Raw genomic sequence first — 9,643 nt, 5'->3', positions numbered from 1 at the left:
AATGTATGATGCCCTCAAAGGCATTCCTAGACTTATTAAAGATATAATGATAAAGGCATATGATACATTTTTGGTTAAAACAGAAAGAGAAAAAGACTTTTAAAGAATGAGTGGCACAGAAATAGATACTACTTAAGTATGGAGGACTATAGAGTCTAGATACAACATAATATATGTTTGGTTTTTGTTAAAACTAATTTGATTAGATACATTAACAACCAATTTTTAATGGTTGATTATATACATTCATAGTCACCTTTAAATATTGTTTCTTAATGGCATGTCTTATGTCATTTTTGTATGATTTTAATTGACTTTAAATACATCTTCATTTCTTACTCCATGGCTGAAAACATATTTTATTAAATTTAAATTTGGTTTGCTTCAAAATATGACTAAGTGTACTATGTTGTATATGTATTATGTTGTATGATTTTAATGCCTTATGTTAGAGCCTTCTTTCAATTATTTTTAAAAAATGCAATCATCAAGTTCAACTATTCGACCCTTTTGACTATCCTATAGTATTTGACTAGTGTGTTGGGTGTTTGGGTTTTCAGCAAATTGGGCCTGTTGCATCATGATCCATTTGTGTGGGACATTGCCAAGAAATTCCTACCTGCTACATTTTTTTTTTGTGGCAATTTTCACTAATACTAGCCTTTTCAAGCATGCCAATGTGGATACCTTTATCATGATCATATCTTTAACCCCACTTCTTGTAGAAATTGCTAATACTAAATTTAGTAAGTATACCTCTATAAGATTGTTCATCATATTGGATGGTGTTGTTGGGTATGTTGCAACCGATTTTGGATTTTTCTTGATAGCCTATTCATGGGCTTTCTCTTATCTGATCACTATAACAATTGAGATAGTTTACATTTAAGAACATGGTTAGTAATCTAGGGTTAAATACAAGGGGGTTTGTGATTTATAATAATTTTCTCTCCTTGATGATGGTGCTCATGTTTTGTTTCTTGACTGGGGAGTACACAAAGGTTATTTCTCTTGTAACGGATGTTGGTCCTTGTATTTATAATCTCAACAAACATCTTTTGAAATAAAATAGTGTTAATGGGTCTAATGATTTGCCTTGCTATGAGGTCAATTTCTGCAATGAAAGTTCTGATTTTATATATCATGTGTCCATGTTTTACATGTGTCATTTGTTGAATGACATTCTTTCACAAGTATTTTTGGACCCTTCAGCATCCCTATGGATTATAGTGATTATGAATTCCAGTTTGGATGAAACTATATTTTGGACTAGCAAGGCCCACGCATCCACTAGGAACATAAGTTCGTAATTTAAAACATAGTAATTGATTGTAATAAGAGGTCTAGGTATAAGATGAAGTTTTTCAGGCTAGTGATCAAGTTGGATATTTTAGGTGTAGGAAAGAATATGTATTTGAACAAAATGAATAAGGTTCTTTAGTATGTGATGCAGAGCCTAAATCAAATGTGCTAACTTGGCTGATATGGTCACTGGTGGGGAGTAAATGAACCCTGACTTTAGCATTGGAAAAGGAAAGATATGCCTCATCAGATAACTATAAATTGACAAATCTACTGGCACTTGTGTTGAGACTAAAGAAAAGAACTATAGACCAACTTCCAAGTTATTGATTTGTGTTAAGGTTGTAGCTTATGTCAGATTGATTTTATCATCTTTAAGATAAATATCTTATATTATATATATATATATATATATATATATATATATATATAATAATTTATTACATATATGCTTAAAGATGAGTTATACATATGGTTATTTATATTATTAATATATATTAACTAATGATGATTAACTATAGAGACATGTCTCCTCCTCTCATATTTATGAGTATTCAAGTCTACATTTGGAAGACATCAATCACATTAGCAATGTTAGTACATTTGCAAAAAATGATCCATGTTACTTAACATGGTATCAAAGTCAAATTGCAAATGTAAAGGAGGTTGAGAGATCTAAGAAATATATAAATTGATTCGAAGGATTGCTTCATTCAAATCTCTTCACGTGTAACATGTTGATTGAATGGTGCAAAACGAAGAATCAAAAATTAGAAAAGCATGGAACAAAATATAGAAGGAGATGGCAAACATAAAGGCTTCTATTGTGAGAAGACCAAAGATCATTAGTAGTTGACATAAATAGAAATTATATTAGAGTATAGTATTTTCTTCTTTTCCAACAACATATTCAAGCATCTGTACAATTACACATCCACCTATAATATTCATGAGCACATGATTAAGGCATTGCTAAATGAAATTTCATTCATGTATTGCTATAGGAATATAAACAAGGGGAGTAGTATGGATCTAACAAGAGATGCAAAGGGTTTCTCATTATCTAAATAACATATTAGACATTAGGGAAATGTTCATATATTTACAACCAATTCAAGAAAACCAACATGAAAAAATGCATATAAACAAATCAGAAGTCAAGGAAATCTAATGACATGGCAAAGGCATTAAACGTTGACATTTTAAGGAGGAAATAAATGATTATATGAAGGCAATATATTGTGCATTCTATTTTGATCATCATCAATAGGATGGGAAGGGTTGCATTCTTTTGTCAAAAGTATGTGTTCTACTAATCCTACCATTTTTTTGTGCTATAACTAATCCTATATAGTCAATTCTATGAATTCAATTGACTCTCAAATTATGTTTAAGCACAATAGTTAAAAGTGTCAAAACCAAGGTAGAGTGGAGTTAAAGATTAAATATGTACATAATCAACATTGAAAGTCTCACGAGAGAGGATGGATTACAATAATGTAATTGGGCCTACATGCACATTCAATCAGTCTTCCATATTATACAACATCTGGTCCACTCAATCCTTCCATTAATCTCACACATAAATTAGATGTTTCTATAGACAAAGAAGGGACAAGTGAGTAAATTAGGAGTGAAGGCACCTATTGAATTAAGGTATGATTAAAAAATTAAATTCATGTTTAATGTTCTTCTATATTCTAATGTTATAAATGGAAGAAACATTAGTTATAAATAAAGTAAAGACTACCAATGAGTAAGGTCACCAACAAAGGTAAAGAGGACCCGAACCACAGCTATGATATAAATTATCCAATGTATAGAGTTTTTTTCTTTTCAATTTGATAAATCAATGTTCATTTAATATTATATATATATGCTATTAGAGATGAAAAGACATATTAAATAAGATTAAAATTTATTTGTACTAAATATTAATATTATTTAAGAACATTGAGTAGAATCAAATCTCTAATGTTCTTGCAATAATAATATTCAAAATAATTATTATATGTAGTTTTTTATGTCCTATAAGAGCTTTTTTGCCTTGATCTTTCTTTTGAGAATGTTCTTGAAGGAAAAAGAGGGAGATTAAGAATCATGGATGAGTTTAAGAACGGACATGTTTGCTTCTACTATTAAGCTTAATGAATGTTTGGAGCTTCTATGGATGAAAAGAGCAAGTTGGAACTTAGAAAGAAGTCATCAAATTTGATGTGATGCAAAAGTGTTTAAAGATATAAGAGTGGGAATTTTACATTGTAGGGGGAATAATGACCAATATTTCATTCCCACTTGAACCATCTTTAGTAAGTAGATGTTCCACGACCCTCATGGTTAGATAAGTGCTTGTCTAAGGATGTTCTTGTGGGAAAAGAAGGTTGGTACCATACACATGCTATCAAATATTGTGCAGATGAGAATTCATTAGTCATTTGATGATCAGGATAAAGTGAGGATCTTGGAGTAAATATCTTTAATTATTGATATTATGAGTATCCTTCTACATTAAGAGGGTGTATGACACTTCTCTGAAGGCAACATAGGAGCTTAGAAGATTGATACTCAGAGGGATTCTAGAAATGCATGTGTGACTACATGATTTTGATGGACCTACTCTTGAGTGCATCATGAGGAAGTATTGATTTATCACTAGAAAATCAAAAGATTGATATTATATTTAGAGAGAGTGAGTTTGATAGGCATCCTTAGGTGAAGAGAGTTTATGAGGAAGTAACTAAAGGACCTAACTTCCGAGGATCGATGTTCAGAAGGAGAAATTTTGAGATTCAATCTCTTATAGATGATATCTTCTCTATGAGGAGAAGTTCTAAGTGAAATTCCTTGTAATGTGCTCGCCCCTATAAGAGAGAAGTCTAAGGTGAAAATCATTTTTCCACCCTCTAGTAGTAGTGTTCATGGTGGATATCATGTAAGTTATTACATGATGTTGTTATGATATGTAATGAAAGGTGAGGATCTTTCATTAACATATATAATTAGAAGGTAACCATTATAAGATGAAAATCTTATAAATGGTAGACCTATTATCATAAAAAAATTCATTAAATTATTGTCCCAAAGTGCTAGAAATCATGGTAACAATAGAAAAAAGGTAACCATTATATGGTGGCGGTCTTAAAAATGGTAGCCCTGTTATCATGGTTATTTAAGCCAGATTTTTTTGGACACCATAACAACCAACTTGTTATGTTTCTTTGGGCTAGATTTTTTTGGAGATCGTGATAACCAACTTGTTATGGTTCTTTGGGCTAGATCTTGCCAAACACCATATAGACCACATTTAAGGTGGTGTTTTTAAAGTTATGGAAATTGCTTCAATTGTGTGTTATGAAAGTTGAGAGATTTAGCCTCATGGTAAATTGAATATCATACTAAGATGATATCTCTTCTTATTCCTAAGAGCATAATGTGTTCTATAAATCCTCCCAAGCTAAGAGAAAGTGCTAAGGTTGTAGCTTTTGTCAGATTGATTTTACATGGGATACTTTGTTGATGGCAAATCATCTTTAAGATATATATATATATATATATATATATATATATATATATATATATATATTATACATTATATATTATTATATAATTATATAATAATATATTACATATATGCTTATGTTGGAATTCTTTTAGAATAATTGAGGTGGGGTGAATTAGTTATTCAAGGTCCAGATGTACAAAATAAAACTTTTCACAATTTAGTGAAGCCATAAAACATTCTTAACTATGCATGCATTCATTTTGTATCAACTAAAACTTATGGGTCAGTGCAAGAAGTTGGGTCTCACTTTTGGCCAAAAAGTGGAAGTGTTTTTCCTATTTTTGAAATATTTTGTCAATTGATGCCAAAATTTGAGCCATTTAGAGATTAAATATAAAAAAGCTTCAGAAATAAAAATTGTAGTGCCTGGAATCTTATTTTTGAATATGTAATTTATTTGTATACCCATATGATAGATTTTTTTTTTGGTATGGATCTTTAAAAATCACTTTTTCAAAATGCATGTTTCAGGACCATACCACGCTCGTGTACTGACACCATAATTTGACACAAATGAATAAATTTTTGCAAATCTTTTTAAATAGAGTTACCTGACACACCAAAGATTGATGAGAATATTTTTCTTGATTTTTTAAATGAATATTTTTTTTTTATTAATTTTTAATTGGCTTTAAAAGAAAAATTTTTAACCTCTCATGTACGGACACCATAATTTGATCAAAATTTCACTTTTTTCAATTTTTTTTTTTTAACTTCAAAAGAATTGAATGTAGATTGATGACATATAAATTAATTTAAGAAAAGATATATAATAAAAAAGTTATTAAAGTTTTAGTGAACATTGCTATTTTACATTTAGGTACCACCTTTGATTAAAAAAAATTTTAAAAAATAGTAAATAAAATCATAACTCTATAAAATTTATATTTCTGAAATCAGGATAGTGAGAGCTGTAATGGATTTTTTTTTCGTAAAAAAATTTGATCGGGAAGACCCTCTAAAAATTATGGCAAGGCATGAATTTGTCAGTTCAATGCCTTAGCCAAATCTTAAGAGGCCAAGGCACAGGCTTGGTCTCACCAAGCCTGTCCCAAACCAAAATCTGAGGCAAGAAAAAAAATCCCACCTCATGTTGTAAGAAACGGACACCCATTATTTGAATTTTAAAAAATGGGTACCCGTTTTGAAAAGCTAAAAGCGGCATGTAAAATCTGTCGAAAACTTAAAAATTTGAATTTTTAAGAAACGGGTACCCGTTTTTTACTTTTAAAAAATGGGTACCTGATTTTTAAAAAATGGGTACCCATTTTTTATTTTTTTTAAACGGGTGCCCGTTTCTTAAAAATTTATATTTTTTATTTTTTGAGAAACGGGTACCCATTTTTTGAAAATTAAAAATGGGTACCCGATTTTTAAAAATAACAGGTGCCCATTTTTTAAATTTAGGGTCGGGCACCCGAGCCAAAAATAGGTGCCCGTTTCTAAGAGGTCTCATTTCGCGAATTTGACTTCTGCGAAATTGTGACCCAACTTTGTGCATTCACCCTTATATGTTATTGTCTAATCAACTTGTTGAAATGTAAAGCATGAAACACAACACATCCATCACCACATTTGACACAATGATTTAACTTGGAAACCCAATCTAGGAAAAACCACCAGTAACATGCTACAACTTTTTCACTCTTTTGAAGTGATGCCCTATTAAAGGCCAACCCTGTGAAAGGTTACAATACACATTGTTAAATGTGACCCAATTAAGGGATTTCAGTCACCCTGCTAAAAGTGAGCCTTGTTAGAGGACTTTAACCCATTTACTTGGAATGCCACCCTATTAAAAGATTTTTCAATGATTGTTAAGTCAACCTTACTCCAAAGGATTTACTCTAGGCTAATACAATTGTTAGAAAGTAACAGTAGAGCTTTGATCTGATATAACTTACAACCTTACTTGTAGATTACAAATCACTATTCAACCCTCAACTCTACTTAGCTTCCAATCTTTGCAGCTCTGATAGCTTGTTCACCCTTTAAGCATTCATCCTCTTAAGCATTCTTGCTCAGTACGCCATTACAAACTTCTTCACTTGGGTCACTTGATGAAGCAAAACGCCTTTCCTTCTCCTTATTAGATTTTCACATCAAACTCTCTAACTATTTGCTTCATGACTAGACATTCATATATACAGGAAATTAGAACATTTTCCCACTCATTATCAATCATCAAAATTAGGTTTTTTGATGGATTAGGTAGGATACAATGTATCTACCCCATATCTTGTCTTCTCTAGAAACTTCTCTTAGAATACATTTGAATTTGCCTCCAAAATGGTTTACATAAGATTTTGTGCCACCATTTGGCGAATCTTTGAACTTTTTCATAATGCAGTAACTCGGCATTATCAATCTTCTAATGTTCAACACATACTACATTACTCGACATCAACTATAAAATCACTCAGCACCTACTAAATTTTGTTGGTACTTGGCATCAACTGAAAATTACTTAGCATCTACTAACTTGCTTGGCATCCATTAGAATTTGCTTTCACTTGGCTCCAACTGACTTTTTGCTTCACTTGAACTAACTTTGCTCGGCACCTACTATCCACTTGGTCAAGCTTGGCAAATAAACTTTGTTTAACTTTATTCTTCTAAACTTTCTAAGTGTAGCCAGTCATTTTGCAACCTCAAGTAGATCATCAATGTATTATGTTATCACTGTCTTAATTGATTATTATACTTCATTACATAATCATAACTCAACCTTCCCCTAGGTACTTTTGTTACATCTTGTTGATCAAATACTCCTCATCAATCAACTAAGTGATATTACTTGAAACATATAAGCAATTGTCTTACCAACATATAGCAGGTTTGACATAAGTGACAAAACAATGATTGAAACACAGTCTTCTTCAGCAATATTTGTAATCAAATGATCTTTTCAATCAGATATCAACAACTTAAAGATGAGTTATGCATATGGTTATTAATATTATCAATATATATTAACTAATGATGATTAACTATAGAGACATGTCTCTTCATGAGACATGTCTCCTCCTCTCATATTTATGAGTCTTCAAATCTGCATTTAGAAGACATCAATCACATTGGAAATGTTAGTTTATTTGCAGAAAATGATTCATGTTACTTAACAATTTGGAGAATAACCTATAATAATTTTTACTATAATATTTCTATGCTAGCATTATTAAAGCTTTAACTAGATTTCTTTGAACAATGGCATTAAAGATAAAGGAGGATGGATGAAGCATGTGTATGTAAGTAGAGAGATTGGTATTATTAGTTATTTAGCTCATTGAACATTTAGTCTTAGTTTGTACAAGATTTTCTTTTTTTCTGAGTGGTTTTCATAGAACCACAAGTATGAATCTAGAAGTACCACTATTTCCACATAATCCAATTTTAGTTCAGATGGTCAATCTGAACAAAAGTTGAATTAGTGAAGTTGCATGCACGACTATAGGACAATGTGATTATTGTTGAAACTAATGTTGGATTGGGTGAGCCCCATGGCTTTTTGTAAAGACTACCCCTACAAAACCAATGCCACATCAACAATCTCAATAAAATTTAGAAAATTCAAAGAGGATCAAGGTTATTTGAATATTGACCAGTGAACATTAATTTTGAACTATCATTAAAATTAAAAGAATTATAGATACCAAGTACCAAAATACTGGGATGGTCAAAATAGGACAATCAAGTTGAAATGAGCTCTAGAACCTAATCAGGAAATGTAAGGTGAGAATATTGTATGAGCTCTTTACCACCCTACCATAAAGTTGTTATGCTTCCTAAGAATCTTTCCTAACATGAAAGATACCCATCCTGGCATCAAGGAAGTCTAAACAAGTAAAACTAAGAGTGGTAATGGAATTGTGTGGTTAAAAAAAGTCATGTTCTAAAACCATTCACAACCACTCACATAGTCACAAAACCACCTAATTAGGTTAGTATCCTTCTTAAGTAATTAAAATAAATTTATCATCCTTATTTCAAATTCACATCATATGCAATTCATAATGTGGCATCATTAAAACATCTCTTGTAGAATATTGATTAAAAAGTCTATATTTGGTTACTTCTAGCATCACTGAGGCAACAAGAAGGTTTAAGGATTAACTTCATCTTTCATATTTGAATTTCAAAACAACTAGGAAGTAATAAGTTTACTTTTTTTAATCAAATAATAAATTTAACAACAAAAATATTATTATTCCACTAACCAAGTATTATCTAACTATCTCATACACAGGAAATCACTAACAATCTGAAGAAAATAATTGTGAGGTGTCACCAATAACATATTAAACAATAATCTTACACATTGAAGCATTTCCAATTTATACGCACATTTTATCAGCACCATTAGTAGAAAGAAAAAATTCATCCATTATTTGGTTATTATAAAAATTGTAACATAGGCATAATCCTTCCACATGATGTTTCTGCAAACAAGTATATTTTAAACTACAAAGTTCAACACATAATCATGTCTTCTATTTATTTAATAAAGTAGACAATTGTACTAAGCAAGCCTTCACGAGAAATATATATAACCATAATTATATATTTTTGCCTGCAAGCACTAGGTAATCATGCCCATTTGATGTCTACACTCATTCACATATGACACTAAAATCCCAATAGATATTGCCAATCGACACAGGTAGACACAAATGGATGCTCCAATTATCTAAGTTTCTACTTATTTGCTATAGGCCCATGTTGTTTACAAGATATAGCTAATATGTCAAAAGATAATCAATTTTAACCTCCAACATACCT

At 30.8% G+C, this 9,643-nt stretch overlaps 1 pseudogene; it reads left to right on the top strand.

Annotated features, from left to right (window-relative positions):
* Nucleotides 1-438: 438 nt before the first annotated feature.
* LOC149542948 (GDP-fucose transporter 1 pseudogene) lies at nt 439-1,067 on the top strand (annotated as a pseudogene).
* Nucleotides 1,068-9,643: the final 8,576 nt, after the last annotated feature.

The sequence above is a fragment of the Cupressus sempervirens genome, chromosome 8 (genome assembly GCF_028749045.1).
Source record: "Cupressus sempervirens isolate cs-2001-9-10 chromosome 8, ASM2874904v1, whole genome shotgun sequence".
Lineage (NCBI taxonomy): Eukaryota > Viridiplantae > Streptophyta > Pinopsida > Cupressales > Cupressaceae > Cupressus > Cupressus sempervirens.
Note: the sequence above shows the minus strand (reverse complement) of the source record. Positions and strands in the feature narration are given on the sequence as shown.